Here is a 12,202-nt window from a genome sequence, read left to right on the forward strand (position 1 = left end):
CCTCATCTTATCCTTTCTTTGGTCTCACAACAGTGTGGAACCTCCCTTGACCTGTGAGCCAGCCTTCGGAACAAGGAGCAGATGGAAATCATTGCCCTGGCGATGCTCTGGGCTCCAGAAGAGCGCTGTCTAAGCATCTCCCATGACCCCTGGCAACCTTGCTGTCTGCTTCTCACTAAAGCCAATTAAATGATTCCCGGTACCTGCAGCCTTCTCGCTGTTAGCACGACTCATTGAGTTCTCTCCCAAGAGGGAAGTGATGTCTTCTCCAAATATTCTGAGGCAATTTTCAATGAGAAATGCGACAAGAGAAATCTGTAACACAAAAAGACAAAAATGGGGTGCTGTCTTTCATAGGGCATAGTGATAAATCACATTTTGTATATAGACCTTGGATCTAAGAAAAAATGTGAAAGACTTCCCAGAAAAATTCAGAGTTGAGAAAAATACAGAGAGACCAGGAGCGCCTGGGTGGCTCAGTCAGTTAAGCGTCTGCCTTCGGCTCAGGTCATGATCCCAGGGTGCTGGGATCAGCCCTACATCGGGCTCCCTGCTCAGCGGGAAGCCTGCTTCTCCCTCTCCCACTTCCCCGGCTTGTGTTCCCTCTCTCGCTGTGTCTCTCTCTGTCAAGTAAATAAATAAAAGCTTAAAAAAAAACAAAAAACAAAAAACATAGAGACCAGAGTTCTCTAAGAAATAACTTCGAAAGAGTGATACTTTCCTGTGTACTTTGGGTACACATTTTAAAATACTGCTCATCAGTGGGCTAAAGTTATAATGCGTGGCCTAGTTTAATAGCTAACATTTTGGGATCAGTGGTGACGTCTTGAAGCCTAGGATACATTTCGGGGCCCCTCAGTTGAGCGTCTGACTCTTGATTTCGGCTCAGATCACGATCTCATGGTGGTGAGATCCAGCCCCACTTGGAGCCAACTTTGGGCTCCGTGCTCAGCGGGGAATCGGCTTGGGCTTCTCCCTCTCCCTCTCCCTCTCCCTCTTCTTCTGCCCCTGCCCCGCTCACGCTCTCTCTTTCCCTCTCTCAAATAAATACATATCAAAAGATAAATAAAACTAGGATCATTTTCAAAGTAGCCTACCTTAGTAAAGTTTACTTAGTTTTTGTTTTTACATTTTGTTTCCAGTTTTATTGAGCTGTAACTGATGTATAACATCTTATTAAACTTTATAAAGTATGAACAAAAACTTAAGAAAACCATTTCTTAACTGAAGAAGTATCTCAAAGTTGGGAAGCAGAGATTTTTGTGGGGTTGTGAGGGAAAACCCACACAGCTGGAGAGAAAACGTATCTGTCTGTCTAACTTCAGTCCCTTCTCATGCATTGCTTTGCCTCATGCTGGCTCTCTGTGTGCGCTTGGGGAAGACCTGTCATCTTGTTAGGATGTTCTGGAATCTTTTGCTAGTTTCCGTATGACGTAGCAGAGGTGAAATAGTAGCCGAGCACTTTTCTAGATGAGCCACAATTTGCAGAGGAAAGCCAATGTGTTTGGAGCCATGGGAGCTCATATTGCCCAAGCCACCTAGGATGCGCCAGTCATGAGCAGAGGAGCTGACTGTTGTCGCCATTGTGTAGCGAGGAAACCATGGCTTTACCCAAGGTTACAAGTCCCTCAGGGATTAGGCTGAGAGTTGAACCCTGACTGGTAAAGCTCCAAAGCCCAGGTTCTTTTCTATCGTATCACACGACTCTTCTGTCTCTCGTTTAGTCAGTCTAGTGTTTAGTCTCCTGGAGGGGGAAGAAGTGACTCGACTGCTCCGAGTTTCCGTTTAACGCCACCCCTTCCCAGACCCCACCAGAGTAGGATAAAGAACTCTGCCACTCCACAGGGGCCTAATGAAAATGTGCACTTCACAAAGTTCCATCCGTCAGAGTTACTACTGCACATGTCCGGTTCAAAGTAGGGATTCTACCCCTGGGGGACAAAAATGAGAGCTCTCATTACCTTTTTATCAAGTTGTCTTCCAATTCCAAGCTGCCGGAATTAGGTGGGCAAAGAAGGCTTGGGGTTATACACGCTGATAAATTATAAGCTGTCATCTGATTGGATGAGGAATGTTGCTCAATGTTGTATAACACTCCAAAAAGGTATCGCAAGAGAACCACATTTGCTCTTGGCAGCTGGGCTAAAAGCCTAAGGTCAGAAAAATACACTTTTAAATTAGGCAAGTGATTCCACTTAGGAGGTTGGAAATACAGAGACAGGGAACAGGATACATCCTTGTGTATCTAGCACACAACCCGCCGTAGCAGAGTTCCAGGCATGAATGTATACAAAATTGTTGCACTGAATTCAGTTCCTGAGCCAGATAAACACTTCTCTGGTTAGTTAAATGTTTCACAGACTCTTAAGGTCATAACCCTGGCAGTCGATGCTCTTGCATCTGTCTTGGACCAGGGGATTTCGTCGACCAGTTTCATGGATCCAGAAGGTGTAAAACGGCCAAGGATTCCACATTAATAACATCAGGAGAAGAACAATAAGAGCCCTAAAGCGTGCCTCTATTCTGAAGCTGACCCCCATGGGTGTGAAGAATTGAAACTCTTTGGCATCGGTCATGATTTTAGTGGGCAAAGCTGCAAAACGTAAGCCAATGTTCTCCTAACAGTATGTTGGCTGTATTTCTGAGATGTGACCAGAGTAGAGTAATTATTGCATCATTACCTCTGGGCTGCAGTTATCTTCTCCTCTTCGTTCCCTTGATAAATAACACTGAGCCATTTGTCATAGAGATCGGTTAACAATACACTTCCTGGGATATTTCTAAGAAAATCCTTATGGAGATAAAAAATATGTATATATATTATAGAAAATATGTATTGGAAATATTACAGAGAAAATATGTAGTTAAAAAATTCAGTTCAGCCCCCACTTCCTTCACAGATAGCCAAACTGTGACCCACACGGAGCTCGCCTCTGACTCTCCGTTGACTGGCACACGCAGGAGCAGGTGCTTGGATTTTCTCCCGCTAAAACTTAGAGGCAGAAAAGCAGAGCTTAGGCTGTGGTGGAAATGAACATAAAGCTCCCTTCTATCATCTGGAACTTATTTTTTGTGTGTGCTTTTTTTGCAAAGTACCACAAACTGACAGGGTCTGGCCATAGACCATCCTAAATCCTATTAGCTTCTTGGACAGAAACACACATACCCATGTTGCTTGTTTTAAACACAGTGCTAGCTCTTAATTCTAGCAAGAAAAGTTCTGAAACAATCAAAACACAAACAGGTGGGTTCTTGCACACGTATTAGGAAAGAACTAGGTCTTCTCACTCGGGGTATGTGTGCTCCCTGGAAGAAAGCTTCTCTCATAATTGCTTCATTCTTCCTTTTATTAGCTGTCTAAAAGGCAAGAGTCTACTGGCAGACTCACTGTGGTCCTGAGGATAGATTCATTTCTAGTTTAGGCCAATTCTCCAGTTAGTTTGACATGATATTATCAAGGCCAAGATAGCAGAGACTGATTCTCCACCAAGATCAGTCAACTTCAGGAAGAGAAAACTTTAGAAATGTCTAAGCACTATACCCACAAGTGATCACCCTCTTCCTTGTCGGTGCTTATCACACGGAATCAGGAAAGAACCTACTCACTCTTGCTAGAAAATCGATTCCATGTGTGCACCTTACAGAGGGCAACACCCATCTTGCTACCTAGTGTATCATCATTCTTCTCCTGTCTCCTGATGCCTATATGTATATTACTACTGGATATCACTATGGCCCCAGTGTAGGAGTGGTTACCTAAGTCATTTCTGGACTTTGCTATTTATCACATCTTCGAACATTCATGGGGGACAAGGGAAGACCAAATGTGACTGAGATTCTAAGACTGTACTCATTACTACATTAACATAGGGTTGTTCAGACCTGTTAATAAGTGCCAAGGTGGATGGATTAAATTCTTTCCCTGTTCTATTTCTTGTGGAAACTTTGCCTTCATTAGGAGGGTGGTGAGGATGTTTGCTTTGGTAAACAGTGTGTATGTGTCAGTGCGTATTTTGAAATTTATTATCATGACTCGTAGTCATTTCAGTATTAGTATTTTGCATGGAGTCTTCAGGAGTGAAGGTGGGGAGGGCGGTGTGTGGTGAAAACAGAAAGTATTACTAACATATGGGGCTTTTAACTCCTAAAGTAGCTTCCTTAAATTTTGAATTTGTCAAGCGTTTTTCAGTTTGTCAGGTTCTTAATCTATTATGCCCATTATGGTCCTTGAGCAGTCATGATGAAGGACACCAATCATAGCGTCAGTTACTCATGTGTGCATAATGCTAGAACCTTCCCTACCTTTAAGACGGATGCGACCACATGAACAGATTCGTTGTACGGGTTCACTTTGACCCCAGAATTGAGTTTGTCCTTGAAGATTCTGCAGGATTTTATATTGGCTGATTTGCTGAAGATGCCTTCTGTGAGTGGCCCTCTTCGATTAAGAAAGGAAAGCATACCCTGTAGGAAGAAAAGAAAAGTATATGGCATCTCATATCCACAAACGCAGAGCACAAGCTTGCCTCCGTTTTGAAAGAGGAGGGGAATGTAATGGCACACTGTTTTAGAGCAGGAAGGACGAAAGTCAATTTAGATTGGTTTTTTTTCAGTGTCTCTCTCTATACTTTCTACCCAAATATCCATTTTACAGTCATACACTGAAACATTTTAAACACTTCTTTTAATCAGATTTTCCTTTCCATTGAGTTTACACTTTTAAGTTAAACTTCTCTGCTTCAAGGCCTTTGTGGAATCACCGTCTGTTTCCTACTTTACCATTCTTTTCTCATTATTCCCTTACATAGATGCTCTTCCCCAAGTAGGGAAGTCGATTTAGGAAATACTCATTTCCCATTTGTTTATTTCTCTTTAAGTGCCTGTATACTCCATTCCTACTTGTTCTATTTCCTTCCCTCTTACAAAGTCAGGCTCAAAAACTCTCTTGTCCTTCTCTGATTACCCTCCCTTCTCATGAGTCTTTCATTGTCTTTTGCTCTATGTTCATGTCCTCTCCCTGCTGTGTAGAAAGTTAATGAGGGCTGCACTCAGGGAATCCAACGGATCTGAAGTCTATTATGCTACGTATCTATTGTGTGAGCTGGGGCACATACATACTGTACTGAGGCTTTTCTGATTCGTTTGGGAAGTGCGGAGGATGATAATCCTAGCTAGCCCCTAAATTTGCTGTGATGCAAGGAACTGGGGGAGTAGCTAGCAGGTAACATGCTAGCTAATATGATACATTTCTTCATGTCTAGCAGAACGTTCCCTCCATCCCGTACCGTGCTTGCAGAGACACCGAATACTCAGTGAATGTCAACACTGACAATTCACTATAGCAGTTTGAGATAACACAGGGTAAACTCTGGGGCTTTCATGTGACATACTCTGTTAGGATTAACAGATTCTTATTTGCCAGAGGATGAGTCTATGCTCGTGTCAGATGTTTGCAGTTGTTAGACTGAGTAGACTCCGCTGAAGGAGACTTGAGACTAATGTGAGTTCAGGAAGGCAATGAAGGGAGAGTGTGAAGCTGAGCTGGACTCTCAGAGACTCACATACACAGCGTCCAGTTTGACTGATCTGAACAGGCCTCCGTGGGTCTTTGTGGAAACAAGACACAAGTGGAATGGACAACAATGTCTTTTCCTGTTGTATTTGCCTCATGACTCTGCTGGACCTAAATCAGATTCTGTTCTTTGCAATAACAGTAACAGAGCTTCTCAGCCAAAGCCAGGGGCTGTCTAATGACTTCTCCATTTGGGGATAGATTTGGTTGAGGACGCTTGGCCTCTCAGAGTTTCCCCTCCTCAGGAGGGCTATAGAAGACCAAAATGAGATGACCTACCAGAATTGGGAAGGCCAGGTTGTCTTTATCACACACATCCGTGAGGGAAACTCCAAAGAGCTGTCCTGGCTTTGCGGAAGGTGGGGCTGTGCCCTGGTTGTCCTGGCAAGTGCTGCAAGCCCGACCAAAGGCCCTGTCTCCGAAAGAACGGCTTTTCACTGTCTTCTGGCCGGAGTCTAAGGAAGAAGTGAGAGTACTAGTAGTAGTAGTTGTTGTTTAATACGCTGAACCTTCTTTTTCCTTCTTTTTTTTTTTTAAAGATTTTATTTATTTTTTGACAGAGAGAGAGAGACAGCGAGAGAGGGAACACAAGCAGGGGGAGGGGGAGAGGGAGAAGCAGGCTTCCCTCGGAGCAGGGAGCCCGATGCGGGGCTCGATCCCAGGACCCCGGGATCATGACCTGAGCTGAAGGCAGACGCTTAACGACTGAGCCACCCAGGTGCCCCAGACTCATCTTAATTCCTGATGACTTGTATTTTCCTAAAGGTTTCCTCAAAGCAATGTGGTAAGCATCATAAAACCAAGAAATGTCAAAAACATGTAGGGATTGATGATACGTGTCTCCAGGTTCTGAATCGAAAGTCTACCTTCTAAGGTGGACTGCTGCCAGTTAGCTGTGATTAGCTAGGCTCAAATCATACTAGCTCTAGTCTCAGGGGCACTTCTCCTAGTCCTATTAATGGCTTTTTTTGGATTACATCCATCATCTTATTTAATCTACACAACAATTCTAAGATTTAGACCTTATTTTTATCCACATTTTAGAGATGAATAAACTGATGCTGAGCTAGAATAACTGGCCAAAGATAATATAGCTGGTAAATGGGGGCACAGGACTTTACACTCTGGAGAGGTTGTTTGACATCAAGTCAAGTCCTTTTCTCTCAATGATGCCAGTTCTTTTCAACCTGTTCCAAAGGGCACTGGAATCCTGTGGTGCCTCAAGAGCCCCTGAGCGAAAAGAGGAGGGAGGAGAAGAAAGGCCCCTTGCTCTGGCTTCAACCAGAGCACATCTAATATACATAAATATATACATTATGTTTATATATTTATATAGTATAAGTATCTAATGATATATCATATATATAACTACATACATATGTATGATGTTATATATATATATATATAGCACCCGTTTAGAATTTTGTTAGAAAATATTCCCAGACACTGTAGCATACCATGATGAGTCCTAATGCCGTTATGATCTGCACTAGAAACTTCTTGAAGTCAGAGACCTCATCTTATCCTTTCTTTGGTCTCACAACAGTGTGGAACCTCCCTTGACCTGTGAGCCAGCCTTCGGAACAAGGAGCAGATGGAAATCATTGCCCTGGCGATGCTCTGGGCTCCAGAAGAGCGCTGTCTAAGCATCTCCCATGACCCCTGGCAACCTTGCTGTCTGCTTCTCACTAAAGCCAATTAAATGATTCCCGGTACCTGCAGCCTTCTCGCTGTTAGCACGACTCATTGAGTTCTCTCCCAAGAGGGAAGTGATGTCTTCTCCAAATATTCTGAGGCAATTTTCAATGAGAAATGCGACAAGAGAAATCTGTAACACAAAAAGACAAAAATGGGGTGCTGTCTTTCATAGGGCATAGTGATAAATCACATTTTGTATATAGACCTTGGATCTAAGAAAAAATGTGAAAGACTTCCCAGAAAAATTCAGAGTTGAGAAAAATACAGAGAGACCAGGAGCGCCTGGGTGGCTCAGTCAGTTAAGCGTCTGCCTTCGGCTCAGGTCATGATCCCAGGGTGCTGGGATCAGCCCTACATCGGGCTCCCTGCTCAGCGGGAAGCCTGCTTCTCCCTCTCCCACTTCCCCGGCTTGTGTTCCCTCTCTCGCTGTGTCTCTCTCTGTCAAGTAAATAAATAAAAGCTTAAAAAAAAACAAAAAAACAGGGCGCCTGGGTGGCTCAGTTGGTTAAGCGACTGCCTTCGGCTCAGGTCATGATCCTGGAGTTCCTGGATCGAGTCCCGCATCGGGCTCCCTGCTCAGCAGGGAGCCTGCTTCTCCCTCTGACCCTCCCCCCTCTCATGTGCTCTCTCTCTCTCATTCTCTCTGTCTCAAATAAATAAATAAAAAATCTTTAAAAAAAAAAAAAAAACAAAAAACAAAAAACATAGAGACCAGAGTTCTCTAAGAAATAACTTCGAAAGAGTGATACTTTCCTGTGTACTTTGGGTACACATTTTAAAATACTGCTCATCAGTGGGCTAAAGTTATAATGCGTGGCCTAGTTTAATAGCTAACATTTTGGGATCAGTGGTGACGTCTTGAAGCCTAGGATACATTTCGGGGCCCCTCAGTTGAGCGTCTGACTCTTGATTTCGGCTCAGATCACGATCTCATGGTGGTGAGATCCAGCCCCACTTGGAGCCAACTTTGGGCTCCGTGCTCAGCGGGGAATCGGCTTGGGCTTCTCCCTCTCCCTCTCCCTCTCCCTCTTCTTCTGCCCCTGCCCCGCTCACGCTCTCTCTTTCCCTCTCTCAAATAAATACATATCAAAAGATAAATAAAACTAGGATCATTTTCAAAGTAGCCTACCTTAGTAAAGTTTACTTAGTTTTTGTTTTTACATTTTGTTTCCAGTTTTATTGAGCTGTAACTGATGTATAACATCTTATTAAACTTTATAAAGTATGAACAAAAACTTAAGAAAACCATTTCTTAACTGAAGAAGTATCTCAAAGTTGGGAAGCAGAGATTTTTGTGGGGTTGTGAGGGAAAACCCACACAGCTGGAGAGAAAACGTATCTGTCTGTCTAACTTCAGTCCCTTCTCATGCATTGCTTTGCCTCATGCTGGCTCTCTGTGTGCGCTTGGGGAAGACCTGTCATCTTGTTAGGATGTTCTGGAATCTTTTGCTAGTTTCCGTATGACGTAGCAGAGGTGAAATAGTAGCCGAGTACTTTTCTAGATGAGCCACAATTTGCAGAGGAAAGCCAATGTGTTTGGAGCCATGGGAGCTCATATTGCCCAAGCCACCTAGGATGCGCCAGTCATGAGCAGAGGAGCTGACTGTTGTCGCCATTGTGTAGCGAGGAAACCATGGCTTTACCCAAGGTTACAAGTCCCTCAGGGATTAGGCTGAGAGTTGAACCCTGACTGGTAAAGCTCCAAAGCCCAGGTTCTTTTCTATCGTATCACACGACTCTTCTGTCTCTCGTTTAGTCAGTCTAGTGTTTAGTCTCCTGGAGGGGGAAGAAGTGACTCGACTGCTCCGAGTTTCCCGTTTAACGACACCCCTTCCCAGACCCCACCAGAGTAGGATAAAGAACTCTGCCACTCCACAGGGGCCTAATGAAAATGTGCACTTCACAAAGTTCCATCCGTCAGAGTTACTACTGCACATGTCCGGTTCAAAGTAGGGATTCTACCCCTGGGGGACAAAAATGAGAGCTCTCATTACCTTTTTTATCAAGTTGTCTTCCAATTCCAAGCTGCCGGAATTAGGTGGGCAAAGAAGGCTTGGGGTTATACACGCTGATAAATTATAAGCTGTCATCTGATTGGATGAGGAATGTTGCTCAATGTTGTATAACACTCCAAAAAGGTATCGCAAGAGAACCACATTTGCTCTTGGCAGCTGGGCTAAAAGCCTAAGGTCAGAAAAATACACTTTTAAATTAGGCAAGGGATTCCACTTAGGAGGTTGGAAATACAGAGACAGGGAACAGGATACATCCTTGTGTATCTAGCACACAACCCGCTGTAGCAGAGTTCCAGGCATGAATGTATACAAAATTGTTGCACTGAATTCAGTTCCTGAGCCAGATAAACACTTCTCTGGTTAGTTAAATGTATGACAGACTCTTAAGGTCATAACCCTGGCAGTCGATGCTCTTGCATCTGTCCTGGACCAGGGGATGTCGTCTACCAGTTTCATGGATCCAGAAGGTGTAAAACGGCCAAGGATTCCACATTAATAACATCAGGAGAAGAACAATAAGAGCCCTAAAGCGTGCCTCTATTCTGAAGCTGACCCCCATGGGTGTGAAGAATTGAAACTCTTTGGCATCGGTCATGATTTTAGTGGGCAAAGCTGCAAAACGTAAGCCAATGTTCTCCTAATAGTATGTTGGCTGTATTTCTGAGATGTGACCAGAGTAGAGTAATTATTGCATCATTACCTCTGGGCTGCAGTTATCTTCTCCTCTTCGTTCCCTTGATCAATAACACTGAGCCATTTGTCATAGAGATCGGTTAACAATACACTTCCTGGGATATTTCTAAGAAAATCCTTATGGAGATAAAAAATATGTATATATATTATAGAAAATATGTATTGGAAATATTACAGAGAAAATATGTAGTTAAAAAATTCAGTTCAGCCCCCACTTCCTTCACAGATAGCCAAACTGTGACCCACACGGAGCTCGCCTCTGACTCTCCGTTGACTGGCACACGCAGGAGCAGGTGCTTGGATTTTCTCCCGCTAAAACTTAGAGGCAGAAAAGCAGAGCTTAGGCTGTGGTGGAAATGAACATAAAGCTCCCTTCTATCATCTGGAACTTATTTTTTGTGTGTGCTTTTTTTGCAAAGTACCACAAACTGACAGGGTCTGGCCATAGACCATCCTAAATCCTATTAGCTTCTTGGACAGAAACACACATACCCATGTTGCTTGTTTTAAACACAGTGCTAGCTCTTAATTCTAGCAAGAAAAGTTCTGAAACAATCAAAACACAAACAGGTGGGCTCTTGCACACGTATTAGGAAAGAACTAGGTCTTCTCACTCGGGGTATGTGTGCTCCCTGGAAGAAAGCTTCTCTCATAATTGCTTCATTCTTCCTTTTCTTAGCTGTCTAAAAGGCGAGAGTCTACTGGCAGACTCACTGTGGTCCTGAGGATAGATTCATTTCTAGTTTAGGCCAATTCTCCAGTTAGTTTGACATGTTATTATCAAGGCCAAGGTTGCAGAGACTGATTCTCCACCAAGATCAGTCAACTTCAGGAAGAGAAAACTTTAGAAATGTCTAAGCACTATACCCACAAGTGCTCACCCTCTTCCTAGTCGGTGCTTATCACACGGAATCAGGAAAGAACCTACTCACTCTTGCTAGAAAATCGATTCCATGTGTGCACCTTACAGAGGGCAACACCCATCTTGCTACCTAGTGTATCATCATTCTTCTCCTGTCTCCTGAGGCCTATATGTATATTACTACTGGATATCACTATGGCCCCAGTATAAGAGTGGTTGCCTAAGTCATTTCTGGACTTTGCTATTTATCACATCTTCGAACATTAATGGGGGACAAGGAAAGACCAAACGTGACAGATTCTAAGACTGCAGTCATTACTATATTAGCATAGGGTTGTTCAGACCTGTTAATAAGTGCCAAAGTGGATGGATTAAATTCTTCCTCTGTTCTACTTCTTTTGGAATCTTTGCCTTCATTACGAGGGTGGTGAGGATATTTGCTTTGGTAAACAGTGTGTATGTGTCAGTGCATATTTTGAAATTTTTTTCATGACTCGTAATCATTTCAGTATTAGTATTTTGCATGGAGTCTTCCGGAGTGAAGTTGGAGAGGATGGTGTGTGATGAAAACAGAATGTATTTCTAACATATAGGGCTTTTAACTCCTAAAGTAGCTTCCTTAAATTTTGAATTTGTCAAGCGTTTTTCAGTTTCTCAGGTTCTTAATCTATTATGTCCATTATGGTTCTTGAGCAGTCATGATGAAGGACACCAATCATAGCTTCAGTTACTCATGTGTGCATAATGCTAGAACCTTCCCTACCTTTAAGACGGATGCGACCACAAGAACAGATTCTCTGTACAGGTTCACTTTGACCCCAGAATTTAGTTTATCCTTTAGATCTCTGCATGATATTATATTGGCTGATTTGCTGAAGATGCCTTCTGTGAGTGGCTCTTTTTGATTAATAAAGGAAAGCATACCCTGTAGGAAGAAAAGAAAAGTATATGGCATCTCATATCCACAAACGCAGAGCACAAGCTTGGCTTCGTTTTGAAAGAGAAGGGGAATGTAATGGTACACTGTTTTAGAGCGGTAAGGACGAAAGTCTATTTAGATTGGTTTTTTTTTCAGTGTCTCTCTCTATACTTCCTACCCAAATATCCATTTTACAGTCATACACTGAAACATTTTTAACACTTCTTTTAGTCATATTTTCCTTTCCATTGAGTTTACATTTTTAAGTCAAACATTTCTGTTTCAAGGCCTTTGCGGAATCACCGTCTGTTTCCTACTTTACCATTCTTTTCTCATTATTCCCTTACATGGATGCTCTTCCCCAAGTATGGTAGTCGATTTAGGAAATACTCATTTCCCATTTGTTTATTTCTCTTTAAGTGCCTGTATACTCCATTCCTACT

Source organism: Halichoerus grypus, chromosome 3 (assembly GCF_964656455.1).
Source record: "Halichoerus grypus chromosome 3, mHalGry1.hap1.1, whole genome shotgun sequence".
NCBI lineage: Eukaryota > Metazoa > Chordata > Mammalia > Carnivora > Phocidae > Halichoerus > Halichoerus grypus.